At 38.9% G+C, this 24,938-nt stretch overlaps 1 protein-coding gene across 1 annotated transcript in view; it reads right to left on the bottom strand.

Annotated features, from left to right (window-relative positions):
• FOXP2 (forkhead box P2) overlaps nucleotides 1–24,938 on the bottom strand; it is a 704,673-nt gene that overhangs the window by 317,096 nt on the left and 362,639 nt on the right. The gene's annotated exons all lie outside the window — the stretch shown is intronic.

The following is a 24,938-nucleotide window of genomic DNA, read 5'->3' as shown; positions in this document are numbered from 1 at the left end:
AGAAAGAGATGGAAACAGCAATGATGAGAGAGAATCATTGATTGGCTGCCTCCTGCATGCCACACACTAGTGATGGAGACTACAACCAGGGCATGTGCCCTGACCAGGAATCCAACTGTGACCTCCTGGTTCATAGGTCAAGACTCAACCACTGAGCCATGTTGGCCGGACCACCCTGCAGATATTAAGACCTGTGAGAAGTTAGTGCATAAGTTGGGGTATAGAAATTAGGGCAGACTCAGGGGTATCAGTGACTGTCTTTGAGGTGGGGTCATTCCCATCACTTTCCCAAGAATCTGACTAGTGCTCCCTCCTCATGGGACATCCAATAGAAACACCCTCTCAGCTGTCACCAGACACAACCTCTGGACTCTAGAAGCCCCACATGCCTGACTACTAGAGGCTCCATCCTGTCAAGGTCAAGGCAAAATCTGGGACAGACTCAGTCATGTGGTTCTGCAGTGAGGGATCACACCCACCCCTTTCCCTAAGTCTAAACAATACCTCTCCTCAAGGGAGATCCATTAGGCCCATCCTCTAGTTTCCCACACAAGCTCTTTCAGTGACTGAACCTAACAGGTAGCCAGCAGGGTGAGGCAGTGTGCCTTGGGACATTTGTTGACCTTCCCTGGGCCCAGTGCTAGTAATAGCTGGCCTTCAAGCGCTACTTGGTCCTTTCTATGTGCAGCCAAGCACAGAGGAGGCAGCCATAGATTACGGATAGAATGCAGATTCAAGCAGGTTGTCAAAGGCTAGGGGAAGCCTCTGATATTGGCCTGTACCAGAATACCTCCCAAGAACCCAGAATCAATCAACCAAGTAGCCAGATTCAGACAATATTGGAGCAGGATATAAGAAATTTCACAAAGAGCTTATACAAAGATCACAGCAGGCTCAAAACTCTGCTGAGGCGAATTATGCTTTTTTCTTTTAAAATTTTTTCTTTCTTTCTTTTCTCTTTTATTTTTCCCCTTTTAAATGTATTTTTATTTATTTATTTTTGTTATTATTTTTTTAGTCAGCACCTGCATATACCATGGTCATGGTTGAGCCTCACAGATAGCCTGAGAGTCGGTGTAATGCATGAACAAGCCAACAGCAATCAAGACTCTATTACAAGAGGAGGGCCCATATAACCCACACAATGAACATTCTTAGATCTCCCAGCTCAAGAGATCAGGGAGACCGCACCAATGGATCCCAAAGGACACCTACTACATAAGGCCACCCCACAAAGACTGGGAGTCATAGCAGATCTATGTAATACATAGATACAAACAAAAAGAGGCAGCCAAAATGGGGAGACTAAGAAACAGGTTTCAAATGAAAGAACAAAAGTAATATCCAGAAAAAGAGCTACCTGAAATGTAAGCAAGCAACTTACTAGATATAGACTTTAAAGTAATGTCTATAAAGTTGCACAAGGAACTTAGTGAGAACTGCAACAGCATGAATAAAACATAGATACCATGAAAATAAACCAGTAGGAAATGATATTTGACACCAAGAATACATGGAAAGGAATAAACAGGTTGGATGAAGCAGTGGATAGAATAAGAGATTTAACAGACAAGGTAGCAAAAAACACCCAATCAGAGCAGCAAAAAGAAAAAATGAATTAAAAAGAATGAGGATCATTTAAGGGAACTTTGGGGCAACATGAACCATAACAACACCTGCATCATAGGAGTACCAGAAGGAGAAGAGAGAGAGCAATGGATCAAGAATTTATTAGAAGAAATAATGACTGAAAATGTTCCTAACCTGGTGAAAGAAAAAGACACAAGTCAAGAAAGTGCAAAGAGTCCCAGACATCATGAACCCAAAGAGGCCCACACTAAGACACATCAATAGAAATGGGAAAGGTTAAAGACAAAGAGAATCTTAAAAGCACCAAGAAAAAGCAGTTGTTTACCTTTCTGGAAGCCCCCATTAAACTGTCAGCTGATTTCTCAACAGAAACATTTCAGAAAAGAAGGAATTGGCATGAAATATTAAAAGTGCTGAAAAGCAAGGGCCTTCAACCTAGACTACTTTACCCCGCAAGTCTACCATTTAAAATTGAAGGAGAAATAAAGAGATTCCCAGACAAGAACAAGCCAAAGGAGTTTGTTAAAACAAAACCAGTATTATAAGGAAAGTTGAAGGGACTGCTTTAAGAATTAGAAGAAAAAGATAATGGAAGAAATCAACAATAAAAAAGAACATAGCAAAAATAATAATAAAATGGCAATAAGTATAGGGTATCCCCCCAAAAATATATATACACAATGTTTGTAGATTCAATTACATTTTGAAAATGAAATGTATTTTAGTAAACATTGACTTTATAATTATTCAAAATGTGTATACATTTTTGGGGGACACCCTGTAAAAACCTATAAATAATCACTTTAAATGTAAATGGCTTAATTGCAACAATCAAAAGACATAACATATCTGAATGGATAAAAACAAGACCCAAAGATGCTGCCAGCAGGAGACCAACTCAGAACAAAAGATACACACAGTCTAAAAGTAAGGGATGGAAAAAGATATCTCATGAGATAAAAATGAAAAAAAAAACTAGGGTAGTAATACTTATATCTGACAAAATATACTTTAAAACAAATGCTATAGTAAGAGGCAAAGGACACTACATGATAATAAAGGAAGCAATCAACAACAGGATCTAACCCTTGTGAACTTTTATGCATCCAACATAGGAGCGCCTAAACATGTATAGCAAATCTTGATGGACATACAGGGAGAGAATAATACAGTCACAGTAGCACATTTTAACACCACCTAGACATCAATGGATAGATTTTCTAGACAGAAAATTAACAACAAAATGGTGGCCTTAAATGACACATGAGATCAGATGATTTAATTTTCACAGCATTTCACCATCAAGCAGCAAAATCCATTCTTTTCAAGTGCACATGGATTATTTTCTAGGATAGACCACATGGTAGGACACAAAAAGTCTCAATAACTTTAAGAAGATTGAAATCATATTAAGCATCTTCTCTGACCATAATGGCATGAAAGTAAAAATCAACCACAGGGAAAACTGAAAACACAGAAAATCATGGAGGTTAAATAATATGTTACTAAGCAATGAATAGGTTAGCAATGAGATCAAACAAAACATCAAAAGTTACATTGAAAGAAATGAGAAGGAAAGCACAACAACCAATATCTATGTGGCACAGCAAAAGCAGTTCAAAGAGGGAAATTTATAGCATTACAGGTCTACCTCAAAAACCAAGAAAAATCTCAATTGAACTTTATACTTAAAAGAACTTGAAAAAGAACAAGCAAAGACAAAATAAAAAAAATTAAAAAAATACCAAACATCAATGAAATCAAGAGCTGCTTCTTTGAAAAGGTAAACAAGATTGACAAATCATTAGCCAAATTCATGAAGAAAAAAGAAAAGACCCAAATATATAAAATCAGATATGAAAGAGAAATAATAACTGACACCAAAGAAATACAAAAGATTATAAGAAAAGATTACAGACAACTATATGCCAACAAATGGGCAATTTGGAAAAAAATGAATAAATTCCTAGAAATGTACAATATTCCAAAACTGAATAAGGAAGAATCAGAGAATCTGAATAGACAGAAAAAAACTAGTAAAGTTGAAGCAGTAATCAAAAAACTACCAACAAAAGTCATGTACTGGATGGATTCAAAGGTGAATTTTATCAAATAATAAAAGATGAAATAACACCTATCCTTCTCAAATATTCCAAAATAATTCAAGATGAGGGAAATGCCCCAAGCTCCATTTATGATGCCAGCATTATCCTACTTTCAAAACCAGATAAAGACACTACCAAGAAAGAAAATTACAAGCCAATATCCCTGCTGAACATAGATGCTAAAATGCTCAAAAAATATGAGCAAACTAGAGCCAGCAATATATTGAAAAGATCATATTCCATGATCAAGAGTGATTTATTCTACTGATGCAAAGTTGGTACAGTAGCCAAAAATAACCACAATAAACCACAAAAACAAAATAAAGGATAAAAACTACATGATCATATTAATAGATGCAAAAAAACCATAAAACAAAACAAAACAAAAACACCAAAAAACAAACATTTGTTGAAATTCAGCATGCCTTTATGTTAAAAATTTCTCAGCAAAGTGGGAATAGAGGTAACATAACTCATCATATTAAAGAACATTTATGACAAACCCTTAGCCAACTTTATACTCACTCAATGGGGGAAAAACTAAATGTTTCCTTTAAGATCAGGAAAAAGACAGGGATATCCGCTTTCACCATTCTTATTCTACAAAGTACTGACAGTCCTAGTCATAGCAATCAGACAAGAAGAAATAAAAGGCATCCAAATGGAAAAAGGGTAAGCAAAACTGTCATTATTCAAAGATAACATGATATTGTACATAGAAAACCCTAAATACTCCACTAAAAAACTACTAGATCTAGAAAATAAATTTGACAAAGTAGCAGGATACAAAGTTAATATTCAGAAGTCAGTGTCATTTCTATATACCACTGACTTCTGAATATCCACTATCAGAAAGAGAAACTAATAAGATAAGCCTCTTTACTATTGTGAAAATAAGAAATAAGGTACTATTTCTTAAATTAACCAAGGAGGGGAAAGGACTGTCCTTGGAAAACTACAGGACATAGAAGAAAGGAATTGAGAAAATAAAAATATTTGGACGCATAAACAGTATACATGGATTGGAAAAATTAACAATTACATTGTCGATATTTCCCAAATCAGTCTATAGATTCAATGCAATTCCTTTTAAAATACTAATAGCATATTTCACAGATCTAGAAAAAATATTTCAAAAATTTATATAGAACCGAAAAAGACCCCCAAATAACCTCAGCAATCTTGAGAAAGAAAAACAAAATTTCATCACAATAACTGATATCAAATTATACTATAAGGCCATTGTAATAAAAATAGCCTGTACTGGCACAAAAACAGGCAAATAGATCAATGGATCAAAACCCGAGCCGAGCCCTAGCCAGTGTTGCTCAGTGGATAGAGACTCAGGCTGTAAACTGACGGGTCCTGAGTTCAACTGCAGTCACAGAAAAGGACCTTTAATGTTTAATGATACCTACTCATTAAATGATGCTAAACACTAAAAAACCATGTCAATGTTTCTCTCTGTCTCTTCTCCTTCCTTCCACTCTCCCTAAAAATCGTGGAAAAAAAATATCCTGAGGTGACGATTAACTACAGCAACAAAGAACTGCAGAGTCCAGAAGTCCACCAAGCCTATACGGTCATTTAACACTTGAAAAATGAGGCAAGAAAATACAGTGAAGTAAAGGCAGCCTCTTGTTTGAAAAATTGGATAGATACATGCAAAAAATTAAACTAGACCACCAACTTAAACCATGCACAAAATAAACTCAAAATGGATAAAAGTCTTAAATGTAAGTTGTGAAACCATAAAAATCCTAGAAGCAAACATAGGCAGTAAAATCTCAGATATCTCTTGTAGCAATATTGTTGTTACTATGTCTCCTAGGGAAAGAGAAATAAAAGAAAAAATAAACAAATGGAATTACAGCAATCTAAAAAGTTTTTGTATAGCAAAAGAAACCATTAACAAAATTAAAAGTGATCCCCCTGAATGGAAAACATTTTTGTCCATTATACATCTGATAAGAGATTAATTTCCAAAATATATAAAGATCTTATACAACTCAATATCAGGTAGAGAAACAATCCTATTAAAAAATGGGCAAGGACCAGAATAGACACTTCTCCAAAGACATACAGTTGGACAATAGTCATATGAAAAAATGCTCAAGGTCACTAGCCATTGGATAGCTGCACATTAAAACCATAATGAGATATCACTTCAAACCTGCCAGAATGGCTACCATCAATAAATTAACAAACAACAAGTGCTGGCAGGGATGTGGAGAAAAGGGAGCCCTAGTGCACCATTGATGGCAATGCAGACTGGTATGACGTTTCCTCCAAATATTAAAAGTGAGCTGTCTTTTGACCCTGTGATTCCACTTCTAAGAATATATCCTAAGAATCCTGAGTCACCAATTCAAAAGACATATCCACCCCTATGTTCATAGCAGCCTTGTTTACAATAGTCAAGATCTGGAAACAGCCCAAATGCCCTTCAGCAGATGAATAGATAAAAAAGCTGGTGCATTGGCCCTGACAAGTTTGGCTCAGTGGATAGAGCGTCGGCCTGCGGACTCAAGGGTCCCAGGTTTGATTCCGGTCAAGGGCATGTACCTTGGTTGCAGGCACATCCCCAGTGGGAGTGTGCAGGAGGCAGCGGATGGAGGTTTCTCGCTCATGGATGTTTCTAACTCTCTATCCCTCTCCCTTCCTCTCTGTAAAAAATAAATAAAATATATTAAAAAAAAAAAAAGCTGGTGCATTTACACAATGGAATAGTATGTAATTGTAAAAAAAGACATTTTATCTTTTCTGACAGCATGTATGGACCTGGAGAGCCAGTCAGAGCAAGACAAATACTATATGATCTCACTTCTATGTGGAATGCAATGAATAAGATTAACTGATGAACAAAATAGAAACAGAGGCATACTGTAAAAAATCAATAAAATATATTAAAAAAAAAAAAAAAGAAGAAACAGAGGCATAGGTATATGGAACAGACTCAGAGTTGTCAGAGGGGATGGAGCAGGGGGGCATACTGGATGAAAGATTAAGAGATTAACCCAAGAACACGTATCCATAACCCATATGTGGTAGGGAGTTAGACAGACATGGGCAGAGCAAAGATGATGGGCCAGGTACGGAAGGCCACCAGGGTAGGAAGCCCAGGTGCCTAGGAATAAACAGTAAGTTGTAGGATAGGACCTCACCCCAAGGCTGCCTTCCTACTGTAGCATATCGCTGGTCATGTGGTAGGACCTCCCTTTCATCCCCCATCTCACCTTTCTTCCTTAGAGATAACATCGAGGCCTCAGTTGTATTTCAGCTCCGTGCCCAGATAAGCAACAAAAGCAGCCCAGGCTGATGTCAGGACCAGCTGCACTGACCCCTGCCCTGGTGCCCACCAATCAATCAGTGGAGACCACCACCCTGACAGGACACACCTGGAAAGCTGCTGAATATTCTGTTACGATCTTCCCCTGGGCCCTCCCCTACAATCTCCACCCTTAAAACCCTTAGGATGAAGGACCCAGAGCGCTCTCCCTCCAGGGAGCACCCCGGTGCCTTTTCTTCCCTTCCCTGCCCCAGGCACTTTACCATCACCTTCCTCACTCCCAAGCTCCAAGGGCCCTTCCTTTACTCCTATAACCGGTTTTCTAAGCCCATTTCTTCTGGGAATTACTTCTTCTACCTCAGTAATTTACCCAATAAATGTTCTCTCACAGTTTTGGGCCTTGGCTCTGAATGCTTTCCTAGCCAGAACCCAAGAACCCAGGTTTGGTCTGACCCCCTGTCAGACACCTGGTGCCTACAGCACATAGACACAGACAACAGTGTGCTGATGGCCAGAGGGAAGGGAGGGCAAAGGGCTGGGTGGAGGCCGACAAAGAAGGGGAAAATATACATCTGTAATAGTGTCAACAAGAAAAATAATAGAAAAAACATGCTTAACATAACTGGAGATGCGTTTTTTACACAAATATCTCTAGCAGAGGAGACCCTAGGTCTATTGAAAGTGTCCTGACAATGAAAATATCATTCCTTGTATTCAAATACTTCTGTTTTAAAATTAATTCATCTTCCTTTTAATTTATAATGATAGAAAACATGTATGAGGTCCATAATTTTAAATATATTCAATATTTCAATTTATTTTCTAAAGTTAAACAAGTCAAACCTATTTGTTCTTTCCTCTAGAAATATGATGGAGATGACATTCATCTGTTTCTTTTTACTCTCTTCAATTTCTCTGCATCCTTTTAGAGTTACAACCTACACTATACCCAGTGTTTTGAAAGGTATGCTGTAAGTAACATCCAATTCACTTGGAGTTCATTTCAAATGCTGAACTGAAGTTCCTAATGCTGTGATCTGCCCAGTATAGAGAGAAGGGCAAGGGCTTTGGACTATGACAGACCTTCCTTGACCTTCAGCTCCACCTTAAAAATAAATCACTGAACTGCAAAACAAATACAATCCGGAGACTCAGATTTCTCATTAACATATGAATGGTGATACTGACCAAGAAGCATTGTTTGAGGGCTTAAATAGAGTTAATATGTAAAAGGTGCCTGATAGGAAATGAGAAAGGGGTGTGATACTGTGGTGGAAGGGGTAGGGGGATGAGAAAAAGAAATGTGGGAGAGAACTGGGGATTGAAGGATGTAGTTTTATGGCTCTAATCTTTGCAACAGCAATGGAAGAAACCATTGCTTTTAAAAAGGGAAAGTTTCAGTTTGAACTTTCTAGAAGAACATGTATCAAAATGTTAATGGTTGGCTCTTTCAAGGTAATAACAGTATTAATAATTTGTATTATTTCCTTAAATATGCCTCCCCATTATTGGAATCTACTATGATAGGTGTGTATTACTTTTGATATTAGAAAAGAAATTGAATACACTTTTATTTTCAGGAAAAATGTGTTTCAATATTTAAAGTAAATAACGTTATGTGTAAAATTAATTCATGAGGAGCTTCTCAGTCCTCAAAAATTCTAGAGAAATAAGCTTTTGATGTAAATTTAAAAAATTATTTGCAAGGAGAAGAGCTTTACAAATCGGTTCAAATTTTATTCTCTTTGCATAACACCTTGTTCTCTCCTCCACCGAACATATTCCTTAACTACCAGAGTTCATCTCATATTGAAACCATAATGTAGGGTGTTGAGTCTGAGTTCGTTGTCTCACAAAATCAAAGAATGAAGTTGGGGACAAAAACCATTAGTGAAACCAAAGTGTATTGAGAGAAGCCAGTTCTGGAAAAGGGGCAGCTGGGGTTCCAGGAGCAGCCCAGTGTCCAGAGCGTCCTTTCCCTCTTACAGTCCTGAGCAGTTCAGTGTCCAAGCTAATTAAAGTCTGCTAATCCCTGTGTGGAGGCCCACTTGGCCATAAACCACGTGGGCGATGGGGGATGTGTTTCCCGCCCCAGGAACGTCAGGAACCCATTGCATGCCAGGGAGAAGAGAGAGGGGAAAGGAAGTTCCTGCCTTTTAATTTAGGGGGTGGATAGTCTTCCTAGTTCCTTATTGGTCTTTTCAAAGAATTCTGCCTGAGCAACATCCTTCGGATTGGTTTATATGCCTTACTGCCTTGTGATTGGTTATCTGCAGGCTTCCTGTCTTAGCAATACCCATGCATTCTAGGGTTCATGCCTCTCTGCCCAGTTGGGGTGCCTTAGGAACTCCACCTAGTTGGGTTCCTGGGTTTTACTTCCCCTTCCCGTGGTCCCGCCCCTATCTACCTAGCTTCTTTCTGCCTCCTCAATATTACCTATATTCATGTATTTTAAAATAGTTGTTAATAAAGCAATGGTATAGCTTGTGTGTAATTTACTTAAAAATTACTAGTGAACTAAATTTTTTTCTTCACTTTCATTGGTCCTTTGTATATTTTCTTTTAAAAAGTGTTAACAGTTTTTACCCATTTTTCTATTTTGGTGTATTTTATTGTTATATTTTTTGCAAAATCGTCCCAGTTTATCTCATTTTTATACAATCTAACCCTCTTTCTCTTTGTAGTTCTTTTTATTTCTTTCCAGTATAAAGCATTTACTTACCTCAAGATTAAATTGATATTTGCATAATTTTGGCTAGGTATTAGGTGACTACAATTTTAGATTTAATTAAATATATCAAAAATTTAACATTTCTTGACAAATGTAATTTTTAATGCAAATAGCCAATTAACTCAAGACTTTCATTGAAAATCTATCTCTCTGCTCAGTCTGGAATGCTTTCCTTATTACAGGTTAATTTTTAAATAAAAATATCTATATTTAGGAATATCTATTATGACTCCTTTCCCCCCATTCTTCTGTCTTGGTTAATGCAATCACTCTCTGCCCAATTTCTTAACAAAGAGAAAGAGAAGAAGGAAAACTAAACTTTATTGAGCTTTTGCTCCTTTTTTCATCTTCTGGAATATCCCACTTCTCTCCTCCACTTGTCACAGTCTGTTTCAGTATGCCTCCTTGGCATTGTTTTAATCATATTCATTAGAAAAGATGCATCATTATTGTATTTTCTTGGTTGACCTATACAAACAATGGTTAGCATATTTGATTTGGGGGTATCTGGCCATTTGTTAGAGATTAAAAAGATCCAATAAAATGTATTGAATGAATGGCTATTTTGCTTAGTATCAATTTCTGTTCTTATTGGGGAATCTGGGAAAATACTCTCATAGTCACAAACTTACAGAAAAGTTGCAAGTCCGGTACAATTTTCTTTTTTCCTGAATTGCTGGAGAGTAAGTTACCAACCTTATGCCCTAACACTTCCAAATACCTCTGTGTTTCTTACAAACAAGAAATATTTCTTCCATAAGGACGGGACCATCAAAATCAGGATATTGACAGTGATGCATTATTAGCACCATGTAGCACTTGGCCTCCTTTCAAGTTTAGTTAATTGTCCTAATAATGTCCTCTGAAGCAAAAGGGTCCATACAGCTCAGAATCACACAGTGAATTACTTATCAGTTCTCTTTAATCTTGAACAGTTCCGGCCTCTCTTTGATTTTCATGACCTTGGCACATTTGAAGACTATAGGGCCGGTTATTTTGTAGATGTCCCTTAATTATGGTTTCCCCATGGTTAGTTTCAGGTTATACATCTTTTCAGACATAATACAAAAATAATACTCTGTTTTTCTCATTATATTCTATTAGTTGGTACAGGATTTCATTGTATCTCTTTACTTTTAGTGTTCACTCTGATCACTTGACTAAAGTGGTATCTGCCCAGCTTCTCCGCCGTAAAGTTTTCTTCTTTGTAATTCATAAGCACTTTGGTGGGAGTTGTTTTGAAGTTATATTAATATCCCATTCCTCATCAGACGTTCGACGTGTATGTGTGAATGTATGCGTATTCATACTTCCCTCTTTATTAAATGTTTTAAAATGATTTACTTTATGATCATCATTTACTTTGATTCTCCAGGATGACTAGTAGAAGCTTCCTTAAGTTGGTTTCTTCATCCCTGTATCATGTTCCTTACTTTTTGACACAAATTCATTTTCTAATTTCCTTGCCCCAAAGATAAAATGAGGCAATTCTCTAAGGATCTCAGATTACTTTTGGGAAAAAAAAATCTGGTATTTAGGAAGAAAAGTCTGGGCCCTAGGTGTGCTAATTGCTTTTGGGGTATTGTTATTTCCAGGATCTCCCAGTGGACAGAGCTAGGGAATATATGTTATATATACAGGGTATCCCTCAAAAATGTATGTACACTTTAACTACTCAATTTTGGAAATGAAAAGTATTTTAATAAACACTGCCTTTATAATTATTCAAAGTGTGTATATATACATTTTCTGGGACATCTTATATTTACATCTACAATTATTTCTATATCCATATCCATAACTATGTCTGTTTTCATTGAAAAGGATACCTGTAATTCCAACACAGGGTTCACTCAAGTCTTCTCCCTTTCCATATTTCTACCTTTAACAATGAGCACCTGGCTCCCATATCTTCAATAGATTTACTGTTTGAAACATCCCCTATGTATGTACAACTCATTTACCTCTTTGCCTCCACTGTTCTCCTGATTGGATGCTTTCTTCTCCCAGCTTGGGCTCCAAGAACCATGCCAGGCTGTTCTTCCACAAGGTGTCCCTGTCTTGCTGCTGACACTGTAGCTTCTGTAGATGTGCCCTTACCGTTCTTCTATGGCTTTGACTCGCCTCGCCTCTCACCCCATGTAGACACCCTCCTCTGCCTACTCAGCCTCTTATACTCCGTGCCAGGCTGCCCTCCTTTGTGGATGACCTCCTGTGTGTGGTCAGGCTCTAACACCCTGAGCAGAACAGGACATCTCTCCTTTGCAGATACCTGCCTCACACTACTTTGGCTCTGATACCTTGCACTGGGTCACTGGGGTACCATCCCACTCCTGGTACAAATAATTTCTTTTTTTTGTCCTACCCAATGACTTTAGGACTACATTGATTAAGAAGGGAACTTTTTTTGAGGTGGGTTTGCTGCCAGAACACAGGTGTCATGAAAACCACAGCTAAATCTAAGCCAAAACGGAAAAGAAAAAGACTCATATTAACCTCACTGCCATTGGACACATAATTCTGGGAAGTCTACCCCTACCCTGGCTATCTGTTCTACAAATGCAGTGGGATTGACAAAACAACCGTCGAAAAATTTGAGGAGGAGACTGCTGACATGGAGAAGGGCTCCTTCCAGTACATACGCCTTCAAGTGCATAGGCTGAAAGCTGTATGTGAGCATGGTATCATCATTGATATCTCTCTGTGGAAATTCGAGACCAGCAAGTATTATGTGACCATCACTGATGCCCTGGGACAGAGACTTTATCAAAAACATGATTACAGGCACATCTCAGGCTGACTGTGTTGTCCTGATTGTTGCTGCTGGTGTTGGTGAGTTTGAAGCCGGTATCTCCAAGAATAGGCAGACCTGTGAGCATGCCCCCGCTGACTTACACACTATAGCTTACCTACTTAGGCGAAAATCTTAAGAGTTCCCCATAACCTATTTCTGTGTTACTAATGCTGAAACATTGGACTTTGATAATTCAAGGTTAACACTTTTTCTGGGAGGGAACTTTAACTTTTTTCACCTTGTCTTAAGAGGAAGAATAATCTGTTTACAGAATGAAAAGCTATGGGGTGGTACCTCTGTTGGTGCAATACTAAATAGGTTAGTACAGCCCTGGCCAGTTTGGCTTAGTTGGTTGGAGCATCATTCATACACCAAAGGTGGTAGGTTTGATTCCAGGTATAGGACACGTAACCAGGATGTGAGTTAGATCCCCAGTCATGCAGGAGGCAACCAATTGATGTTTCTCTCTCACATTGTTTCCCTCTCTCTTTCCCTTCCTTTCTCTAAAAAACAATAAAAGTTAAATAAATAGGCTAGGACAGATAAGCAAAGATAACTATGCTTATGTGTAAACTAGTTTATAAAGGCCAAATTCTGTTATATTAAAGTCCATGTGTTGCATATGAAATTTTGTAAAGTTGCACCAACATTGAGTAAATTTGTTGGTATCTCAAATTTCAGTTTTCCAGTTTTACTGGAATGTGAATTCTCACATTTACAAATTCTGAGGTAATTTGAAGAACCTAAAATGAGACCTAAGTAGTATTGAGCACTGTCTTGAACAGTTCATTGTATCCAGATTCAAGGAAAAATAAATGATACTAGGAAAAGAAAAGAAGGGAAGGGGGAACAAATGAAGTAAGGGAATAAAAGGGGGAAGGAGAAGAGGAAGAGCTACTATTGTTAGGTACAAAGTTTCTTAAACACACATAGCTAAAACATATTCTAACTGCTTTTGGCTTAGGGAGCATGAAACTTTTTATCAGCTACCCCTTCTCCAGAACTGTTGAACTGAATGCCACTTTGACATTCTGTGTATACTTTGCTATGTTCCCACTACCACAACTACAATGACGATGCTGAGCTCTTTATACAGTGGACTTTATTGGTTTCCTCACCAGAATCTATTATATATTTATTTTTCCTTCTTGAGTACCCTAATTTCCCAGTCACTTGGCCTGGATTGGACTGACTCTACAGGAAGCTAGCTCCCTAGGTAGGCATTGATCCTCTTAAGCCAACCCACTGACCTCATCTTCCAGGCTACTGTAATTAGTTCTGGAATTGGCCTGGATGTAAGCCTTAGCTAACCAGTACATAGCATGCAGCTGGCCACAGTGATGGGTTCACAGGTCGGCACTTTGCCAACCTGGTCCAGAGTGACTTCTGCTAGGCCCTAACACAGTGATGGCAAACGTGTCAGAGGTGACACGCAAACTCATTTTTTTGGTTGATTTTTCTTTGTTAAATGGCGTTTAAATATATAAAATAAATATCAAAAATATGTCTTTGTTTTAGTATGGTTGCAAATATCAAAAAAATTCTATATGTGACACGGCACCAGAGTTAAGTTAGTGTTTTTCAAAATGCTGACATGCCGAGCTCAAAAGGTTCACCATCACTGCCCTAGCAGCTAGGGTATACAAATTCTATCTTCTCTGCTGGGTTGGTCAATTAAGGATGTCGGGTTTGAGACTACCTTAAGGAGAGAGCCCGAAGCTGTCTGGGGATCACTGTGGAGAGCCAGGGGTGGAAAGAAGTCCAGAAAAAACATAGAGGAAGGAGCTTTGTTGTATTCTATCAGAAAATCTTCACTGTCAAGAGGCAATTCAGATTGTTTCAGTTTTTCTTCCCAGTCGCTGCCAAGTGCTCCAGGCCTCTCCTTCTCAGAGTCATTCATGGTTTATTCCAAAAGATCTGCTCTTGGGTCTTTTGGACTAAACTAGTTGTCCCATCCATGTACCATAATCTATTCACTTCTTAAAAACAAGTTGGGAATGAAAACTTGTTCTCGACAAGCTCTTCCTTATTTACTCTCAGTTGTATTTGCATCACCCTGGTTCCTAGGTTTCAGGTCCCACCACGTTCATGTTAATGTGACTATGGACTACTCTGTCTGGCACTCCTCTAGTCTCTCATTTTGGTTTACTGGACTTTGGATTCCTAAGTGGTCTCAACACTATTTGCTTTTATCTTTGTTGGTCCAAATCCCTTCTCCATTATAGCTAACAAAAAACTCTCTACTTCATTTTCCACCTGGCAGAATCTCACTATCTGAGCATCCCCTACTCCTTTTTGAACATTGTGAGATTCAGCCAAATGAAAAAATGATGAAATTCTCATTCTGTGTCAGGTACTGTATTAAAGATCTCGACAACATTTCCCCTTGATCTAAATAAGTTATAAATAATATATTCACAACTAATGCAATTAAAATACTTATTTTACTTTTAAATCAGCACATATATGAGCTCTGTTGGCATGCCTTTACTCCAAAGACCTAGTGTAGTTTTTATAGTACACAGTTGAACTCAAGTTAGAATTAAAATGGATGATTTTATTTTGATCCTTTACATTCCCAAACTATCAGGACTAAGTATTTTCTTGGCTTATGACAAGGTCAGTGGATAATTCTTAAAACACCTTGTTATGGACAAAAGGGCGTACTTTTTATGGTTAATGTCTTAACTCCTAAAATGAAGTACATTTTAAGCAGGAATATGTTGTTAGTATTTTTGGACAGTTCCATTACTAACGTCAATCATAGAAACATTAGATGTGAACAAGAGGATGTGCTCCCTTCCTTTGGGGAGCTTACCTAAATTGTGAAAGACAGATACTGACCAAAGCATCACTCAGAAAACATGCAATCATAATACTCAAGTTTTCATTTGATTCTTTCCCTTGTATTTGTATAGGCATGATCTCCTAAATAAAATACTTAGAAAAATATCTAAACCAGGAGTCTTGATCCGAATGCTCTCACAGGCTAAGTAGATGTTTAACCCAGTGAAGAAACAAGGTAGAAAATTTAGCAAAATGGCAGGAGCATGCCCAATCTAAAGGAATGTGTTACCACATGGAATGCTGGCTTAGTGTTGCCAGAGCTTCACATATTTCCAGAGAAGCCATATGCTTCAATGTTGAAAACCAATTTAGAAATTATAGGGCCAAACAGAAATGTATGAGGATTTGGCCTCCAAGCCACCAATCTGTAATTTATATAAACTAGGGACCCAGTGCTCCGATTTGTGCACATTGAAAGGAAATTAATTAGAAGGTGGCTGGCAGGGTGGGACTGGGCGAGATCTGGAGCCAACTTCCCATGGTCCCTCCCTGGCTAGCCACATCTGGGGCAGCACTGGGGCTCGAAGGGCATCTGCAGAGTGAGTGGGGTTCCTCTGAGAGGTGGGGTCACTTGGCCTGGCCTGCAGGGATCAGACCAAAACCAGCTCTCTGACATCCCCTGAGGGGTCCCAGAATGCAAGAGGGCACTCTGCAAAGTGTTGTCACTCTGCAGCTCCTGCACTGAGTGTCTGCCCCTGGTGATCAGTGCATGTCATACCTACAGGCAGTCAGCAAGTTGGCTGGTCGCTTAGCCTTTTATATATTTACTAGAGGCCCAGTGCACAAAAATTTGTGCACTGGGGGGGGGGGGGAGGGTCCTTCAGCCCTGCCTGTGCCCTCTCACAGTCTGGGACCCCTCAGGGGATGACCACCTGCTGGCTTAGGCCCACTCCCCAGGAGATTGAGCCTAAGATGGCAATCAGACATCCCTCTGGCAGCCCAGAAGCCCTCGGGGGATGTCCACTTGCCAGCGGGGAGCAGGCCTAAACTGCAGTCAGACATCCTTAGCGCTGCTGAGGAGGCAGGAGAGGCTCCTACCACCACTGCTGTACTGGCAGCCATCAGGCTGGCTTGTGGCTGAGCAGAGCTCCCCCATGTGAGAGTGCCCTGACCACCAGAGGGCAGCTCCTGCATTGAGCATCTGCCCCCTGGTGGTCAGTGTGTGTCATAGTGACCAGTCATTCCCAGTCCTTCTTCTGTTAGGGTCAGTTTGGATGTTACCCTTTTATTATATAGGATAGAGGTCTGGTGCATGGGTGGGGGCCGGCTGGTTTGCCCTGAAGGGTGTCCCGGATCAGGGTGGGGGTCCCGCTTAGGTGCCTGGCCAGCCTGGATGAGGGGATGATGGCTGTTTTCAGCTGGTCACACCCCCTTCAGGGTTGGGGTCCCCACTGGGGTGCCTGGCCAGTCTGGGTGAGGGGCTGAGGGCCGTTTTCAGGCTGGCGGGTAACTGAAGCTCCCAACCTCTCCTTTTTTTCTTTTTTTTTTTTTATTCTGGGATTTATTTACCTTTTATGGCTGTCACTGGAACTGAGAGCCAGCTTTAGCTCTGAGGCTCAGCTCCAGCTCTGAGAATTCGGCTGCTGAAAGCAGGTATCTGGGTTTGTTTAGCTTCTATATTTCCAACATTGTTTCTTAGAGTACAGCTCAGAGGCCGGCAGGGCAGGCAGGGAACCTTGGCTTCCTCCATCACTGGAGCAAGCAAGCCTCCTGTTTGCTTCAGCTGCCTGGCTGCCGGCTGCCTTCTTGGTTGGCAGTTAATTTACATATTGCCCTGATTAGCCAATGGGAAGGGTAGCGAAGTTATGGTTAATTACCATGTTTCTCTATTATTAGATAGGACTAGAGGCCTGATACATGAAATTTGGGACCCCTTGGGGGGTGTCAGACTGCCAGTTGGACTTCCCTCTCACAATCCTGGACTGCTGGCTCCTAATCACTCACCTGCCTGCCTGTCTGGTTGCCCCTACCTGCCCCCTGCTGCCAGGAAGGTCGCCCCTAACTGCCCTCTCCTTGCTGTCCTGGTCACTCCTAACTCCCCTCCCCCACTGGCCTGGTCACCCCTAACTGCCCCTCCACCAACCTAGTCGCCCCTCACTGCCACCCCTGGCAGCCTAATCGCCCCCAACTGCCCGCCCTGCCATCCTGGTTGCTCCCAACTGCACCCTCCCACCCTGGCCTGGTCGCCCCTAACTGCCCCACTCCACTGGTCTGGTCCCCTCTTACTGCCCCCCCTGCTGGCCTGGTCATCCCCAACTGCCCCCCCCCCCACAGCCTGGTCACTCCACACAGCCTCCTTGTTCAGTCATTTGGTCGTCCCTCACTAACCCTCCTGCTGGACTGGTTGTAGGCAGCCATCTTGTGAGGGTGTGAGGGTTAATTTGCATATTATATCTTTATTGTATAGGACTAGAGGCCCGGTGCATGAAATTCATGCATGGGTAGGGTCCCTAGGCCTGGCTGGTGATCAGGGCTGATCTGTGGGGCAACTGGTGGGGCGATCAGGGGCCCCCGCTCGCACCCACCTTGGTCGGTCTCATGCTGCCCGCTCGCTGGCCCTGCCCCCTGCCACTGCCAGTCGCCTCCCTCTGTGGGTCAATCTGCAGGGTGACTGGGGGGGCCCTGCTCACACCCACCGTGGCTGATCTGGAGCCACCCAGTCTCTGGCCCTGCCCCTCACTGCCACGACTGGTCGGGGTCTGTGGGCTCAGGGCAGCTCATCTGTTAAGCATCTGCCCCCTGGTGGTCAATGCACATTATAGTGACCAGTTGTTTTGCTGGTTGTTATACTGGTAGTTCCGCCATTTGGTCGATTTGCACATTAGGGTTTTATGTAGATGGACATATATAGATGGTAAAGCCTAGGTTTATGATGATCCTATTCATTTATTTATTTATTTATTTACTTTTAAATCTTTAATGCTGAAATTATTACATATGCCCTCCTCCCCCCCCCCCATTGACCTCTCTCAGCCCACCCCTGTCCTCCCCACTCCCACCACCCCAGGCCTTCACCACACTATTGTCTGTGTCCATGGGTTATACATATCTGCATACAAGTTCATCCTATTTAATGCTATCAATTTAAATTTTATGTAATTCTCATAATTAAATTCAGGCACTGCTCCTGAGCACCACCTCTCTGCGGAGTGTGTAACCTGCCCAGCTCGCACTGATTGAGTGTGATATTCATCATCATAAATTTAGTTACATTTCATCTTCATATGATAATGCCCATTATTTTTTATCTCTTTCACTTATTATTGACTACACTGTTCAAGTTAACTATACCACATGCTTCCCTCTACTTTTAAATTTTTTGTTTGTATATATTGTATAATTATGTTTTGTAATATTTATTCCACAAACAAACTTTATTGTCACTAACTCTTCTCTGAATTTCTTAGCACTTTCCTTACCAGAAATGAATAAGTTATTCATGGATTAAATTTCATTTGATATTCTGTGGTTTGTTTTGAACTTTCTTTAAGCTACAATCATCTTTGTCTTGCCATATGGTATTTGAACACAATTAGGGATTGATCAGTAATTTGTTCACATGCCCTTTCTTATTAAAGTAGTTTCCTGTGAATAATCCTATCTTTGCTTATAGGTACTCTTTTTTAGAGAAGGGAAAAAAAAGATTCTTAACTTGTACTTTAATTTTTACAATAGGCTGTCAACCTTAAAGTTTGCCTCTTATTTGATCTTTGAGGCATAGTATCTATATTAAGTCAATAACTCAATATAACTGTTCTCTAGGTCCTGGTAACTTTCACATGTTTGGGGCTCAAGTCTCATCTGGCAACTTGTTCAGAAAAAGCAATCCATTAATTCCTCCAAATATTCTAAGGTTGTTCCTTAGAAAACAGCATAAATGGGCCTACTGTTTGGTTCGGTTATAAAATCAGTTTTACCTTGTCGCACTGTGGAAGGATACTATCAGGATGTGCCTAGATAAGCAGGTTTAGGTAAGCACTACCATGTTCACTAAAACTGTGATGTGGTGGAAAGTGTTTATTATATCACTCAGAGAAAGCTGATCATAGACAAAGAGGGTAAATTTCGACTAAGACAAATTTGCATCCCAAATTTAATAGTTATTGTAGCACTCTATAATTATTTCTTACCACTCTTCACTTTCTACTCTCATTTATAAGATTCAAGGTTCCGACTTTTTATTTTACATTTCTATTTATTTCACTGATGTATTCTTGTAAGCTGCGTGGCAAAATTTGACCTTAAAGATTGTAAGCAAATGAACTTAACATAATCACCGACAATTTCCATTTATTTTTCTTTGATGAATCTAATACTTCAGAACATTTCCAATAATTGCTTTCTTACTACTTTTTTCTTGGCAATAAATTCCCTAAATCTAAATATTAGCTTGTTAAGAGGTTTGCAAAGGAGAAAAATAAGAACCTAATGCCTATGGATGAAATTCAAGAAAAGTCACCTTGATCTTCTTTGTCTCTAACTATGTTTTTACCAAATTTGTGAAGTCCACTATCAGAACTCCTGCTGGTAGCAGCAATTCTGACTTAAAAAACAAACAAATAGCAACACCTACATAATTGGGAAAACTTCAAAGAGGTCACAAGGAAACAACAGGCTCATTCAGTTTAAACCGTGCCCTCGCTGCAAGCTTCACATTCCAAAACTACTTCCTAAGAAGGTCTATGATTTTAAAATATGCAACCCTTAAGAAGAGAAATAATAAGAGAAATAGCTTCCTTGTCAATTAAATAATGTTATCAGATGGCACAAACTGTCATATAAAACGATTTCAACGGAAATATAACAGTATTAAAATGTGTGATCACAACTGACCTAATGGCGAGGCTCATTTTATAATCCAGCCCTGGGTGATGGAGGCCACCTGTCAAATCTGGTGCGAGTGTGGGAAGGACACCTGCCTTAATAGGTAAAAGAAAGCTCTTCAAGGAAGCTAAAGTGAAATAAACATGACCTAGGAGATTTGAATAACTGATGGTCAAACTTAAACCTTTTGTCAAGCCTTGTTTCAACTGACTGTGTACATCAAGGGCATTCATCTTGCACCTTTTCCTGTCAAGAAATATATTAAAATATGAGCATTTAATATTGGGAACTCCATGATTGAAACCTTAAGGTGAATTTAATAAATAAAGTTAAAATGTTGGGAAGAAGCAATCCCATTGTGACAGGTAGGTTTTTCTTTTTTCTTTAACTTATTGGGTTGACAATGGTTAATAAAAGAATATAGTTTTCAGGTGTACAATTCTATAACACATCATCTGTATGTTATATTGTGTATTTACCACCCCAAGTCAAGTCTCCTTCCATTACCTTCTCCTACCTCCCTCACCCCCTTTTCCCGCTCATAATCACCATACTGTATTCTGTGTTTATGAAAATTATTGTCTTAATCCCTTCACCTTTTTTACCCAACCCTGAAACCTTCATTCTCTCTGATAGTCTGTTCTCTATCTATGAATCTGTTTCTATTTTGTTAATTTATTTGGTGCATTAGATTCATATGAGTGAAATCATATGGTACTTGTCTGACTGGCTTACATCCATGCTGTTTTTTTTTCCAGCTGAGTAATATTCCATTGTGTAAATGTACCACAGCTTTTTCATCCACTCATCTACTGATGGATGCTTGGGCAGTTTCCAAATCTTGGCTATTGCAAATAACACTGCAATGAACATAGGGGTGCATATATTTTCTTTCAAATGAATTTTTTGGGTATCTTTGGATAAATTCCCAGAACTGGAAACACTGGGTCATAAGGCAGTTCCATTATTAATTTTTTGAAGTAACTCCATGCTGCTTTTCACAGTGGCTGCACCAATCTGCATTCCCACCAACAGGGCATGAGGGTTTGTTTTCTCCACATTCTCACCAACACTTGTCCTTTGTTGTTTTATTGATGATAGCCATCTGAATTTCAAAATGTTGTGTTTTTCTGAGCATGCTCTATTTTTCTGTTCCTGTGTGTTTCTCTCCATGTCGCTGTCTCTGTCTGTCTGTCCATCTAGTTTTCCAACAGCAGGATGGCAACAAACGGATTTTAAATTAATTAGGTTACCTGGTCTGTCACCTAAGAAACTATGCTAGGGTTATTTTAAGAAAAGGTGGCTTTATAATAATTTATAAGAACTTTTATTACTGTGAATATTTTATTAAATCTAGAAAGTTTATAAGCTTCTTCTATTCATCCAGTAAAAGTGTTTTGTGTGTCTATTAATTTTGCAAACTTTTCTTACGTGCTTACATCTTAGCCAAAATCTTATTGTTCAACAAGTAGTCAAAAATGAATTTATTGCCCCGAATCTCCTCATTCCTATTTGAAAAACTGAACAAAGGGTTAAATCTGATTTCCAACCATTTTCCTATAGCAATCATGTGTATACCATTGGGAGAAGAAGGAAATTCTTAACAACTTAGTATTGACTTGTACTATATAGTCCCTACTTACAATGAAACTGTATCAGCATTTTACTGTGTGGTATGTCAGAGAGGAAATAGAATATAATTTCCTCAAGAGAAGAGAATACTTATGAACCAAATGTCCAATGCTGTAATAAAATGTTTGAAGATCACATACTTTTTGCACAAAATAACTTTTGGGGTTAAATTTGCATAAAATTAACTACCTGTGAAAATAAACACTTCTATAATGTGTTACAGACATCTAGGAAAATTTCTCCTCAGAATAATTTTACTCATATGGTTAAGTGGTCCACAATCTACTTGAATCATGTTAAATGTAAAATCAAAACCATATTTGGAAGAAGACATGGGGGATATGATTATGTGTGATTTTTATACTTTTCTGTATTTTTCAAATACTTTAACTGTAAGTACATATTTTTGTATAAAAAATTAAAGACCTTTAAAAATTATTGAATAATTACAATAAGAAGAGTCCTTGGTATACAATTCTCAGAAATAGCCTGAGGCCTCGAATTCCCAAAAAGTTCTGGAAATTTTTCTCCTCTCCTTTTTCCTCTTGCTTCTGTCAACTGACTCCTGCCTAAGACTAGTATTCTTATCCAGTATTTTACTACTTATTAAACATAAATCTCATAATGTCCCATTGCATTCCCCTCTGGGTTGGAGCTCAGGGCACTGAATTTGACTGGAAATACATCGAGATGAACATTGATTGCAACATTAGTCTGGTCCATTGCATCCTCACATCTGCCCAGGTGTGGATGATATCACGCTCTGACCTACACCACACTTTCTGGCCAGCTCACCTCCTGCTGATGTTCCTCAGCGTTTGTAAGACCTTTGTCATGGAGACCTTTGTTCCTTGGGCAGCTGGATGGCACTTCTGGTTGGAGCAGTAGTGACAGGGCTGCTGGGCCTCAGCACCCTGGCCTTGAATGTCGCGGTTGTCAATGTGCACTCCTAGGCTTGGGTCCCAGGCAGTCACATGCCTTTTCCTTGTCTCCGGGTTTTAGTGAAGTAAACAGTATTTGGAAAGTTAAACACACACACACACACATACACACAAAACACAAGAAACAGAAAAACAAAAAACAACAACCAAGACGTCACAGTGTAGTAGGAGAGATAAACAAAGTACACAAAGTCAAAACAGTAAATGAGTCCCAAGAGCGACCACTGGAATCCCTTAATTTCACCTAATAGAAGCACTATGTATGCCTTTTCCCTTCCTACTGAATCACAAGCATCTTCAAAACACAAACCTTATCATATGCTTTGGGTCCTTCACAGACTCTAAGTTGACCATTTTGCCCATTGTGACTACAAAAGAAATATTAATGCATTTTCTTGATTCACTTAAGGAACACAAACAATGAAGACTTTGAAAATGGCCATTGCTTTAAATCACACATTATCTATAATAATAATCTATAATAATAAAAGTGCAATATGCTAATTAGACCAGACAGCCAAACGACCTTCCGGACATCCTTCCGGAGGACCTTCCAGATGAAGCTGGGGCTGCGAGGGCTGAGCCCCTTGCTCGAATTTCATGCATTGGGCCTCTAGTTTTAAATCCTTGAGGAAAACATAATGAAGTTTTACTTTATGGAACCTAAAAATATGTCAACAAATTAAATAATATTACAACAAACTCCAGGAGACTGTCTTAATGCTTCTATTTTATCAGAACTTTGTGTAACATACTAAGTTTGAATAAATAATCTATTGCCTTAAATTTATAAATTGCTTGTTCTGAAAATATTAACAGTGTTTTTGTCATCAAAATTTACCTTGCATACAAAAGCACCATAGACTATGAATCACTATTTTTTCTAGATTATTCTGTTGAAGATTGTGAAATGTCAAGTGAAAAGAAAATTAAACACTGACTTAATTGTTGCCTAAAACTAAAATGCGCACCAAGAAAAGAGTATAGACTTTGACTAGCATATACCAGCATTGTGAATTCAATAACTTATAATTTTCTAGAACAAACAAACAAACAGGAAGGAGAAGAAGAAGAAAAGAAAGCTGGAAACAGCACTGGGTTGCCAGCTTTATGTTTTTCCAAGGAAGCAGGATAATGATTGAAAGAGCATTCCCTTCGGAGTTGTTTGTTTGTTGTCACAAGCCGCTCTGTCATGGTTGGCATTTGTCCACAGGTTGTGCTGGGGTTTGCTTTTCCACTTCTAAAAACATATGTCCTTTATAACAAATACAGTTTATCTGAATATATTTATTTTACTTCTTGGTAATCCTTATTCCTTTTTTAAAAATTCTTATTTCTTTTTATTATTATTTATGGTAGTAAATGTTGACAATTACCTTTGTCTGTATTAACTACCTTAAATTAGAAGTACTAAGTGAATAAGGAATATGTGTCTTTAAAACACTCCTTTGTTTTGCATCTTAAACAACTGATAATCTAATAACACTTTATAAGAACAACTCTAGAATAGAAAATTTCAAGCTTGTATTTCAGATTGACTATAAAAACAACCTACATTTCTTCTCAAGCAATGTGAGACAGTTAATTCAGAGTAAATAATTTACCTAAAATCAAAACCATCTCCAAATATGTAATTTCTTAGGCTTAAAAAATCTGTCACATTTAGACAAAATTACCATTGTTCATAGGTACCAACAAATATGTACATTAATTAGACATAAAGCTATGAAAATTAAACTAGTGAATGTGAAGGAACTTAAAATATTTAAAAGAACCACATAGAGTATTGTTATTTACAAAACATGTCTTTTGTATTATAGAAAAATAGTCTAACAAAAATCCAAACTTGTTATTAACTATTTCAAACACAAAGGAACTCTAAGAGTCACTGAATTTGGGCTTTCTGTGCTACTATCTTGATTTTGCTATGACTCCAGCTGGAAGGTCCAGGACTTCTTGCTTTGTATGTTATGGTAAATTGCTAAGGCCTGACAACAAGCAGCACTTTGCCAGGCTCAGACACCACGTTGGTATGTTAATGATCCATAATGAAGCCACCAGACATCAATTACATAAATGAGACTAGGAACAGGGCCAACACAGGTACACTCTGCTAATTTGTTCATCTCTGTTGGCCAAAAGCCAACAGCATGACAAGTGAATGCCCCGAAAGCCATTGGGGCAC

This window comes from Myotis daubentonii, chromosome 10, assembly GCF_963259705.1.
Source record: "Myotis daubentonii chromosome 10, mMyoDau2.1, whole genome shotgun sequence".
NCBI classification, from domain to species: domain Eukaryota; kingdom Metazoa; phylum Chordata; class Mammalia; order Chiroptera; family Vespertilionidae; genus Myotis; species Myotis daubentonii.
Note: the sequence above shows the minus strand (reverse complement) of the source record. Positions and strands in the feature narration are given on the sequence as shown.